Source organism: Equus caballus, chromosome 7 (genome assembly GCF_041296265.1).
Source record: "Equus caballus isolate H_3958 breed thoroughbred chromosome 7, TB-T2T, whole genome shotgun sequence".
In the NCBI taxonomy this organism is placed as follows: Eukaryota; Metazoa; Chordata; class Mammalia; order Perissodactyla; family Equidae; genus Equus; species Equus caballus.
Window position 1 is genome coordinate 70,899,547 of NC_091690.1, and position 12,575 is coordinate 70,912,121.

Here is a 12,575-nt window from a genome sequence, read left to right on the forward strand (position 1 = left end):
ACTGTTGTCATCGTTTATCCATTTATTCACTTGTTCACTCATTCAATACATTTATCAGGTAAGTGCTCTTTGCCAAGACCTGTGTAGGTACTGCAGATATACTGGTGAGGAGAAAGGCTGGGTAGACCCAGTCTCTGCCCTCCTGGAGCTTTTGAAGTTCAAGGTCAAGCTGAGAAGAGGGAGTACACTCCTCACTAGAATGTTCAGCAAAGGGGTCCTTTAGGGAAAGACCAGAAACTGATATGAATGTAGCCCTGACCGTGTGTATTACACTGCACATGCATCCTGTTATTTAGGCTTTACAGCCCTGGAGGTAAGTGTTCACAACAACCTTAAAATGAGATGAAGAAACTGAGTCTTACAAAGGTGATAGCTAGTTAGAAGAAGAGCTGGGACTGGAATCCTGGTTGTTCTGATGCCAAAGCCCTTGCTTGTTCTAATTCACCTGGGCCTGGATGGGAGGGAGAATGGCAGAGTGAGGGGCAGAGGGAGAGAGGGAAGGAGAGAGAGGGAACCTGAATCTAGGTTTTTAACCACCTCCTCAGTCCTGTATTGGGATGGTGCTGTGGAGGTGGCTTGGGCAGGAGGCATAGCCTAAATCTGGGGCTTTTCCATCACTGCCATTGGGCAATCTCCAGAATTAAGGTTGTCATTTCTTGTGCACCTAGTGTTGAGAAAGAGGCTCAGACCTGAGATAAACTCAGGGGAATTTGAACCCAGGCAACTAGCCCAGTGTGGCCTCTGCCAGGCTACTCCCCTTGGGCCTTGAGGCATGTTTTCTACAGCAGTTTGGACACTCTTTATGGCCCACACTTCCCCTCTTGTCTGCCCAAACCTCAGTCTTATACAAGGTGCAGATGGGGAAGAAATGGCTTGGCCACTCTGAGAGCCCTCCATTAGGACATTTCAACTAAGATATCAAATATCTTGGCACAAACTTGCTCATAATATTTACTCATTATCCTTTTGATAGCTGTAGGATCTGTAGTGATGTTCCTTCTTTATTCCTAATACTGGTAATTTTTGTCTTTATTCTTTTTCTCTTGACCAGTCTGACAGGAGGTTTATCAGTTTTTTTTTTTTCCCAATAACAATGTTTGGTTTCAATGATTTTCTCTATTTCCCTGTTTTCAATTTTATCTACTTCTGCTCTTACCTTTATTATTTCCTTCCTTTGTTTTGCTTTGAATATAATTTTTTTCCTATTCTTAAACTTAGATTATTGATTCCAAGCCTTTATTTTCTAAATATAACAAATGTTATAATAAAAAATAAATATAATATTTTCTAAATATAAGCATTTAATGCTATAAATTTCCCTCTACAAACTGCTCTAGCTGCATCCCATAAATTTTGATATCTCGTGTTTTCATTTTCATTCAGTTCAAAATATTTTAAATTTTCCTTTGTATTTTCTTCTTTGACCCATTGTTGATTCAGAAGCATATTGTTTCCAAATATTTGGGAATTTTTTAGATATCTTTCTGTTATTGATTTCTGGTTTGATTCCATTTTAATTAGAAAACATGCTTCATGTGATTTCAATTCTTTCAAATTTGTTGAGGTTTGTTTCACGGGTAGAATATGGTAATGTGATGTGTCTTCACAGATCTTTTTTCCCCCAAATCTTTAATGTATACTTGAAAAGAGTGTTTATTCTGTTGATGTTGTGTGTATGGTGTTCTAGAAATGTCACATCAAGTTTGATGTTCTCATTTGAGTCTTCTGTATCCTTGTGATTTTCTGTCTACTTGTTCTATCAAACACTGAATGGAGAGAGGAAATTTGAAGTCTCCAACTATAATTGCAGATTTATCTACTTTTCCTTTCAATTCTATCAGATTTTGCTTCATGTATTTTGAAGATCTGATATTCGACTATGTGTAATTAGGATTATTATGTCTTCTGGATAAATTGGCTCCCTTATCATTGTATCATATTCCTCTCTCTTTCTGGAAATATTCCTTATTCTGAATCTACTTTGTCTAATATTAATATAGCCACCCTAAGTTTCTTTTGATTAGTGTTTGTGTGGTGTAACTTTTTCCATCCCCTTTTAACCTATCTATGTTTTTATATTTAAAGTGAGCTTCCTATAGATAGCATATAATTGAGTCTTTTGTTTGTTTTTGAAGATTTTATTTTTCCTTTTGCTCCCCAAAGACCCCCAGTACATAGTTGTATATTCTAGTTGTGGGTCCTTCTAGTTGTGGCGTGTGGGACGCCACCTCAGCATGGCTTGATGAGCGGTGCCATGTCCATGCCCAGGATCTGAACCAGCAAAACCCTGGGCCACCAAAGTGGAGCACGCAAACTTAACCACTCTGCCATGGGGCCGGCCCCGAGTCTTTTGTTTTTATCTAGTTTGACAATCTCTGCCTTTTAATTGGGTGTTTAGATTTTTCACCATTAGTATAATTATTGATGTGGCTGGATTGAAATCTACCACCTTGCTAGTTGTTTTCTATTTTTGCCATCTGGTCTTGTGTCCTCTTTTCCTGCCTTATTTTGGATTAATTCAGTATTTTATTATGATTCCACTTTATTCTACTACTAGGTTATTGATTATACCTCTTTTAAAAATTTCTAGTGGTTGGTCTGGGGTTTACAGTATACATCTTAAACTTATCACTGTCTATCTTTGAATAATAATGTATCATTTCATGTACAGGGTAAGAACCTTATAACAGTATCCTTCCATTTTCTCACTCCTATCCTTTGTGCTATTTTTGTTATACATTCTACTTCTACAGATGTTATAAACTCTATGATATATTGTTACTATTTTTGCTTTGAACAGTCAATAATTCTTTAAAGTGATTAAAAATAAGAATAAAATCTTTATATTTGCCTTTCTTTTTTGTTGCTTTCCTTCGTAATTTCCAGTACTCTTCATTTCTTTGTGTAAATCTGGATTTCCATCTGGTATATCTATTCCATCTAAAGGACTTCCTGTTACATTTCTTTCTGTATACATCTTGCTGGCAATGAATTCTCTCAGTCTATGTTTAAAAAAAGTCTTTATTTTACCTTCTTTCTTTCTTTTTTTTTTTTTTGCTGAGGAAGATTTGCCCTGAGCTAACATCTGTTGTCAATCTTCCTCTTTTTGTATATGAGCTGCCATCACAGCATGGCCACTGACAGATGAGTGCTGTAGGTCTGCACAGGAACTGAACCTGGGCCCCCAAAGCAGAGCACACTGAACTTAACCACAAGGCCACCACCTCTTTGTTATACCTTCCTTTTTGAAAAATATTTTCATTGGAATAGATTTCTGAGGTGACAGCCTTTCTGTTCAGCTCTCTAAAGATGTCACTTCATCATCTTCTGGCTTGCATAAATTCTGATAAGAATCTGCAGTGATTGTTATCTTTGTTCTTTTGTATTTTTCTCTGGTTGCCTTTAACATTTACTTTTTATTTTTGGTTTTTGGCAGTTTGACTGTTTATCTAGGAGTGTATGTGTTTTGTATTTATCCTGCTTGGGGTTCTCTGGAATTCTTGGATCTGTGATTTGTTGTCTTTCATTAAATTGGGAAAATTCTCAGCCATTATCTCTAAATATTTTCTCTTCCTTCTCTCTTTTTTTCCTTCTGAGGCTCCAGTTGTGTACGTATTTTGACCTTTTGATGTTGTCCCAGTTCTTGGATGCGCTGTTCTCCCCTTGCCATCCCCACTCTTTTTTCTCTTTGTGTTTGAGTTTGGTTAATTTCTATTGATCTAGATTCAAGTTTACTGATTCTTTCCTGGCTGTTTCCAGTTTGCTGGTGAGTACGTCAAAGGACTTCTTCATCCCTATGATGTTTTTCACTTCTTTTGTACTTCATTTGACTCTTTTTTTAAAATAGTTTTCATCTCTCTGTTAAAATTCCCCATCTGTTTCTACAGGTTGTCTATTTTTTGCTAGATTCTTTTACTTATTAATCATAGTTATTTTAAAATCTCTGTCTTATAGTTGCAACCTCTCATAGCTCCAGTTATTTCTCTCTCTCTTTCTAATAGCTTTGAGCTATAACTCACATACCACACAATTCAGCATTTAAAGTGCACAATTCAGGGGATTTTTAGCACGGTCACAGAGTTGTGCAACCATCACCACAGTCAATTTTAGAATATTTCATCACCTCAAAAACAAACAAACAAACAAAACAGAAAGAAACAAAAAAGTGAAAACCCTATAGTTGCCAGGGCAACTGGAGGGAAGGGAGAATAGATACAGAATTTCGGTTTGGGGGATGAAAAGGTTCTGGAACTAGATAGTGCAGTGTTGTGAATGTACTTAATACCACTGAATTGTACACTTTAGGATAGTTACAATGGTACATTTTATTTTATCTGTATTTTACCACAATTACATAAAAAAAAAAAACCCTGTACCCTTTCATTCCCCAGTTCCCCATGCCTCACAACCCTAAGCAACCACTCCTCTACATATTTGTCTATTCTGGACATTTCATGTAAATGGAACCATATAATATGTGATCTTTTGTGTTTGACTTCTTTCACCTAGCATTTGTTTTCAAGGTTCATCCTTGCTACAGAATGAATGTTTGTGTCCCGCCGCCACCCCCCCCCCCCAATTCATATGCTGAAAACCTAATGCCCAAAGTGATGGTATTAGAAGGTGGGGCCTTTAGAAGGTGATTAAGTCATGAGGGTGGAGCCCTCATGATTGGGATTGGGGTCTTGATAAAAGAGACCCAAGAGAATCAGCTCACCCCTTGCACCATGTGAGGTGATAACAGAAGTCGGCAGCCCAGGAGGGGGCCTTTCCCAGAATCCAACCATGCTGGTGCCCAGATCTTATACTTCAGCCTCCAGAACTGTGAGAAATAAACTTTTGTTGTTTTCAGCCACCCAGTCTGTGGTATTTTGTTATAACAGCCCATATGGCCTAAGACAATCCTTTTGTACCACGTATCAGTATCTTTTTATGGTCAAATAATATTCCATTGTATGAGTACTGCATTTTGTTTATCCATTCATCAGTTGTTGGACAAATGGGTTATTTCTGCTTTTTGGCTTTCATGAATAATGCAGCTATCAGTATTCATGTACAAATTTTTGCATAAGCATATGTTTTTGTTTTTCTTGGTGTATACCTATGAGTGGAGTTGCTGAGTCAAATGGTAACTCTATGTTTAATTTTTTGAAGAATTGCCAGACTGTTTTTCAAAATGTCTGCACCATTTTATATTCCCGCTGGCAGTGTTTGAGGGTTCCAATTTCTCCATATCCTTGTCAGCACTTGTATTTATCTGACTTTTTGATTCTAGCCTATCCTGGTGGGTGTGAAGTGGTCTCTCATGGTTTTGGTTTGCATTTTCCTGATGACTAATAATGTTAAGCTTCTTTTTATGTGCTTATTGGCCATTTCTACATCTTAATTGGAGATATGCCTATTGAGATCCTTTGCTCATTTTTAAATTGAGTTGTCTTTTTATTATTGAGTTGCTGGAGTTCCTTACAGATATTATATATTATAGATACCAGTCACTTATCAAATATATGCTTTACAAATATTTTATCCATTCTCTGGGCTGTCTTTTCCGTTTCTTGATAGTGTCCTTTCAAGCACAAGTTTTCAAATTTTGATGAAGTCCTTCCCAGTGCCCTTGCCCCATCCTCAGTTTTCCATAGTCCCTGTCCTCCTGGGTCACAGAGGGCATCTCCATGCTCTTCCCGTCCCTGAGTAGTAGCCTGCTGTCGGCTTGTTACTTGTGCTAGGGTCATGGTGGGCCTAGTGGGCTCTCTATTATGCAGGTTCGACTGGGTCTTGAGCAGGCCCTGTACGTCTTGATCTTGGAGATAGGGCTTTCCCAGCGTTCCTGAGCCTCTTCCCCATGGCAACTATCTGCTGCTGCCTTAGTCCTGTGGTTGGTCTAGGGTGGGGAAGAGTTTCACCCAGTGGAGTGACATCAAGCCCACCTCTGTTTGGTGTCACTGCAGGTCCCTAGGCTGGAGACAATTTCCTGTCTTGCCCCCAGGGGCAGGGTGTTGTCTGTCCTTTCTACAACAACACTGGGTCTTAGACTGTGCCCTAGGGGTGACAAGAGGGTTTCCTACCCCTCCCCTAAGAAACCATGAATTTTTCTTTTGCTCCTGCCCGAGGCGCAATGGACTTTCACCTGGGCCCTGGGAACAAAGTGATTTTCTGTCCCTCTCCTAGAGACTTAGGCTTTTGCTTTGTAGAAAGAAGGGTTGGAGCAAAGGATTAGGGTTCCTTGACTGTCCGAAGCAGTGCAGGGTTGCTCTCTGTAGTGCCCCATCCAGTCTTTCTTGGGAGTGTTGGTGCAGGACTATGGAGAAGAGCTCCTCAGTCAGTCTGAGCGGCCTTATATCTGAGGCTGTCAGTTATTCCCAGCTGACATGCTAGGCCACACTAGACCTTTAAGAATCCATTAAGATTTTCTCTGATTTCTTCTTATCCACTTGTATGGTAGCCGCCTTTCTTCTGTGCACTGCCAAGACTGAAAGCGTTCATGTGTCCTGTCACGGAGGACCTGTCACAGGGATCCCAAGCAGAACTCCAAGCGTGACCTCTTGAGCAGAAGCAGCACAGTGCTCCACTGTGACACCTTCCTGACTGTCTACAGGGCTGTCTGTCAGGGCCTGAGGGCTGTTGACAAAAATAATCCATAACCAATCTATAAATGAAAATTTGGGTGAGTTTATTCTGAGCTGAAATCTGAGGACCATGGCCCGGGGCCTTTCTTTTCGAAGGAAGAAAGGGCACCAAAGAAGTGGGGTGCACAGAGTGGTTATATACCCCCATACAGGACGTTTCACATGTGATTGAAATGTCCCTCCCACAATAGTCACAAGATTGCCCGGTCGGCACAGCACTTGATGGACACAGCAGGTAGTGGGTCTGCTCTCTCAGAGGGCGTAGCAGGAGGCAAGTCTATTGGCTCGAGCTGGGTGGTCACAGGTGAGCGCAGCAATCAGTTTCTAGCCTGAGGAAAGATGCTTAATCCTTAAAGAAATGCCAACGTTGGGATGGGGAGGGAAGTTGCACCTTTATCTCAAGGGCCTTTGCTCTTGCCATAGGGAATCTCTAAAGCAGATATACAATGCATGCTCACTGGCCTCCGTCAGGCCCTTTTGGAAAGACAAGGTCAGGCCGAATTAGGTTTACACAAAATGGCTTCCTCATATATTCCAATATATCCTATTACTTGCCATTTTTATTTGTCAGGGCCAAGCATCCCTCCGTGTGACCTTGAGCAAATTCCCTCAGCCTCCCCTGCTGTGCCACACAGCCGCATGGAAGGGGGTGGGAGGACCTCCAGATCTGAATGCCTGGGTTTGAGTCCCAGCCCTGCCCCACACACCAGTGTGACCCCAGGCGAGTTTCTCAGCCTCTCTGTGTCTCAGATACCTCATCCATCCAATGTGGGTAATGGTAAAACCAACCTCAAGGGGATGAAGTGAAGCTTGAATGAGGCTGTCGAAAGCTCTCGCCACAGTGCCTGCCCTGTAGCATCCGCTGCTGTTATCATTCATGGTAGCAGTGGTAGTAATAGTAGCATACTGTATAATAGCAATCTTACTGTTACTATTACTGTTACTCTTGATGGTCTCCAAGGTTCCTTCCAGTGCTCACTATCTGGGATAATATTGAGTATTCATTTATTTTGGTGAGGGCATCTAGGTAGGCCAGGTAATAAAAATGACTTACTTGGGAAGAGGCAGGCAGGCCGTGTGGCCTTTGCTCAGTCCCTGGCCGACTCCCAGCTGTAGAGTGCGGGCTGAACCAACGCACGGGGGCTGTTTGAATCTGTGTCGTGGCGCCGGGTGGGAGGAAATAGGGGCAGCTTTGGAGTCAGCAGCCCACAGAGACGGTGATGCCTGTTTCTCTAAACGGCAAGTTACAGAATGTGGGTAATCGGAGCCCTCACTTCACCAAGCCTTTTAGTCATCAAAGTTCACGCGTATTCATGATCTCGTGTAGCCATGACCAGAGTGGTTTGGGGTGTATGTGTGGGGGATTGTTGGTTCCAGTTTGACAGCAGAGTGGGATCCAAAGAGAGGAGGGGTTTTGGCCAAGGTCACCCAGTGAGATCGGAGTAGAGCTGCGCTGGAACCCACGGTCCAGACTCCCTGTTCAGTGCTCTTCCACGAGCTCTGGGCAGTGAGGTCCCTGCTCCCTTGGATTTCTGCAGCAGCTTGTGCCTCCCGCTGTAGGTCTGTGGGTAGGATCTGGTGAAGCAGAGAGCCCCGGGGAGAGGAAGCCACGAGGGTTGGTGGTTATGTCAGGGACTATTTGCTGCTCCCCCCCACCAAAATCAGGGATGGTAACTGTTGTTCCAATTTGGGTTTTTTTCCCCTTTGTTGTGTTAAAGAGATGCAATCACCAACACCCTGAACCACACCAAGCCTCACAACCAGAGCTACGCCTATGACCTTTGCCTTGTTTTAATGCTAAGATCTCTCCAGGAGGAGCTTCGGCCTTATTACCATACCCTGCGGTGTACGTGGAAGCATGTTTTCCACCTGAGCCTGTGCAAGCAAATGCCCACCTCTCTCTTTGGAATATTCATTCCCCATCAGAAATAAAAGCTCCCTGCTTCCCTTTGTTTGGGGACGCCATGACTCTGGAAATGATTCTGCATGGTCTCCCATTTGCTGCAAATATACTTTACTCTGTGAGACAACTACCTCTGGCTGAGAGTCTGATTTAACTCACCAGAAGGGGAATCCGCTTTGGTTTCAGTAGCAGTTGGAGCCGCTCTCCCGCCCCACCCCGACCCCCACCCCGCACCAGGTGGGGAGGGAGTGTCCTCCGTTGCTGCCTCCCACAGCCCCAGGCCCTCAGGAGAGTTTTGCTGAATGAAGAAATGAAAACATTTCTCTTCCATTTTTGTTCAGGCTTGTTGAATCCTAAACCTTCAGTCTGGTGATGAGTTCGTCCTGTGGTCCGGGCCTAGCACAGAGCCAGGCACATTAGAAACCACTAGTAAATATTTATTAAAGGGATCATCCCACCACACTCAGTTCTTGCACAGATTAAAGAAAACAAAGACCAGGGGAGGGAGAAGGGGGAGGTGGTGTTTCGTGGGTACAGAGGTTCAGTTTTGCAAGATGAAATGAGTTCTGGAGATGGATGGTGGCAATGGTTGCACAACAGTGTGAATGCGCTTTATGCCACTGAAGTGTACACTTAAAAACGGCTAAGATGGTAAATTTTGTTACTTATATTTTACCATGATTTTAAAAATTTTAAAGGAAATTTGACAAAATAAATACATTCTCTAATCTGAAGAAACAAAACAAAGTGAAGTATGCATCTTTTCTGTCCACTTCACAAATGGAAAGGGAACGGGGACTGACTGTGCACCGCAGTGGATCCTGCCAGACACACAGACACACACCTGTCCCACCCGGGTGCGCCCACCGGTCCTGAGGACCCACTCCAGCCCTGGCCTGGAGCCCTGGGGAATCTGCTTCTTCCTCCTGAAGCCAGGGAGGCGTGAGGGAAGCCCTTGAAACTCTCTCCCCCAGGTAGTCTCCCCTGTGTCATGTCCTCTGGCTTTTACAAGGCATGGGAGTTGTGTCAAGTCAGTGTGGCCACAGAGCCAAGCCAGTTATACAACCGTGGGATGGTACATAACAGGAGCAGAAATAGCCACCCACGACTCCAAGCTCGCGGTGTGCGGGGACCTGCCAGCTGCTCTGTGTGCGTTGTGCCCTCTAATCCTCACAACAGGCCGTGAGGTCAGTCCTGTGGTCATCTCTGTTGACAAATGAGGAAACTAAGGTTCAGATGGGGTAAGTAGCTGGCTCATTCATTCCAAGGGCCATGTGCATAAGAAGTGGGTTCGTGGCTTGAATCTTGTGCTCTGAATGCCGTGCTTTGCTGGACTCTGTTGCCGGCATCCCGTAGATGGGGAAATTGACTTCCTTGGAGTGTCTGTTGACTCCCCTACAGTCACTCAGCCAGGCGATGACAGAATTGTAGTTGGGATCCAGGTTTCCCAATTCCCAGGATAGTGCCTTTTCTACCATACGAGGCCTCATCAGAGAAAAAGGTCTGGATTTCGTCAACCAGAGCCCCATCTGCCTCTTCGTTGTGCACCCCTGAAGGCAGTGTCGTGCGGTGTTACTGGCAGAACAGTTCTTGCCTTGCTGACCCCCACCTTGAAAGATTTCTCTTTCCCTGTTTCTGACCCTGGCTGCTTCATTTTCCAAGGAGAGATGATGGTTTAAGGGGACGCCTTCAGGCATGGTGGCCCCAAACAGGATCAGAAAACCTTTGTAGCCCAGGGCTGTTGAGGGTGTTGCAGAGAAGGCCTCCGGCCTGCAGAGTAGACTGGTGGCAAGGTGGGGCTACCGCATGCCAAAGAGGGAGCCCCTGGAGACACGTGTGCCCTCTCTGGGCCTCAACATCCTCTTTGTTCAGTGGGATTGTGGGCAGATAGTTGGGGTAGGTGGTTTCTTTTTGTTTGTTTTTTTTTAATGAGTTGGATTTTATTACTCTCCCTATTTTATTTATTTATTTTTTAAAATTGAGACATAATTGACACATAACCTTGTATTAGTTTCAGGTGTACGACGTGATGATTTGATATTTTGATATATGTATATATTGTGAAATGATCACCTGTACAATAAGTTTAGGGGACATCCAACACCACACATAGATAGAATTTTTTTTCTTGTGATAACAATTTTTAAGATCTATTCTCTTGCTATTTTTCAAATATACAATACATTTTTATTGTTGTTAACCATAGTCCCCATACTGTACATTACATCCCCAGGACTTATTCCTCTTACAACTGGAAGTTCGTAACTTTTGACCACCTGCACCCATTTCTCCTACCCCCCCCCCCCGCCCCGCCTCTACCTCTGGCAACCACCAGTCTGTTCTCTATATCTATGAGTTCAGATTGTGTTGGGTTTTCTTGAGGCTACATATGTAAGTGATGTTATGCAGTATTTGTCTTTCCTTGTCTGACTTATTTCACTTAGCTTGATGCCCTCAAGGTCCATCCATGTTGTCGCAAATGGCAGAATTTCCCCTTTTTTGTGGCTGAATGGTATTCCATTGTATATTGTGGGGGCCTGGAATTGGCCACCCCAAGATATGTCTCTTTGGCATGAAGATTGTTTGGGGCTGGTTACTTTTAATAAACTGCAGACAGGAAAGCAACTGAACAGTAGAATTTACTTACCCTTTGTAAGAGACATTTACATTTGTAAGGGAAATCTCCATCTGTAAAGGTGTCTCCCTCTCTGTACCAGGAAGAAGGGGCATGACCTTATCTCTAGAAACTCTTATCAGTGCAGAAGGCAAAGACTTAAATCTGCATAATAATCTTATTCCTGTTTACTGTGCTTGTCTGGTAACCTCCTGTAACTGACTCCCCCCCACCCCCAACATCCTCCTTTGTCTTTAGCTGAATATGATATTTAAGTTGGGGGCTTCAGCCATTTTGGCGAGTTCCTCAGGTTACCTGAGCCTCTCCCATGTATACATGTTATAAAGCTTTGTTTAATTTTCTCCTGTTATTCTGTCTCATGTGAGTTTAATTTGTTCTCCAGCCAGAAGAACCCACAGTGGATAGAGGAAATGTCTTCCTCCCCTACACTATGTATATGTATGCACACCACATTCTTTTTATCCATTCATCCACTGATGGACACTTAGTTTGTTTCCATGTCTTTGCTCTTGTCAATGATGCTGCAGTGAACGTGGGCGTGCATATGTCTTTTCACATTAGTGATTCTGTTTCCTTGAGATATATTCCCAGAAGTGGAATTGCTGGATCATACGGAAGTTCTGTTGGAATAAGTGGTTTCTAAGCCCATCTCCCTGTTTTAGGTCGGGTTCCCTAGAAGGAGATCCTGAGTTGAGGAGCCCCTATGAGACTGGTGTCTTGAGGAAATGCCCTCAGGAGAAACTGGAGAGGGAGTTGGAGCAGCCAGGCAAGGAAGGGGAAGAGTGTAAGCAGGATGTAATTCTAGACCAGGAACAGACTCAGCTGGACCCCCCCAGGGAGCTCTGGAGTGGAAATTATGCCCCATGTTTGTTCCAGCTTAGAGCAAGGCAGCTAACCTGTGTGTCTTGGCTAAGGGTCACCTGGGATGGGGCGGGGTGGGGAGATGTGAACACCCAGGTATTTACCTTACTCTGCACACAGAGAAAACTGTCTTCTATAGTCCCAGGCAAGCCCAGGAGAGCTGCAGGGGCGGGTGGTTAGAAGGAAAAGTCCACAGAGGCACAGAATGGGGTCCAGAGCAATGATCAGAGGGAATCTGGGGGAGCACTGACAGTGTCTCCTGTACCACCCTCAGGATTCATCCTGTTATTTCAAGCGTCTAGGTCTTTCCCAGCAGCACTGGATCAATGGGAGAAGGGGTAAGGGCCACCCATAGACTGGGAGCCTGGGGTTCAAGTGGGAGCTTTGCATGAGAATGGAGGCTACAGGGTCAGGGGAGCCTCAAAGAACCACATGTGGCAATTTGGCAGGGCTGAGGGGTCTTGATCTCCTCTACCTTCTGCTTTACACATGCACACAGCCATGCACACCCAGATGCATGGGGCACAGGAACACCGTGTGTCAATATGCG

General features: G+C 43.8%; 1 long non-coding RNA gene across 2 annotated transcripts in view; it reads left to right on the forward strand.

Annotated features, from left to right (window-relative positions):
- Positions 1-12,575, forward strand: part of LOC102147347 (uncharacterized) — a 39,011-nt gene that overhangs the window by 9,491 nt on the left and 16,945 nt on the right. The window lies entirely within an intron of this gene.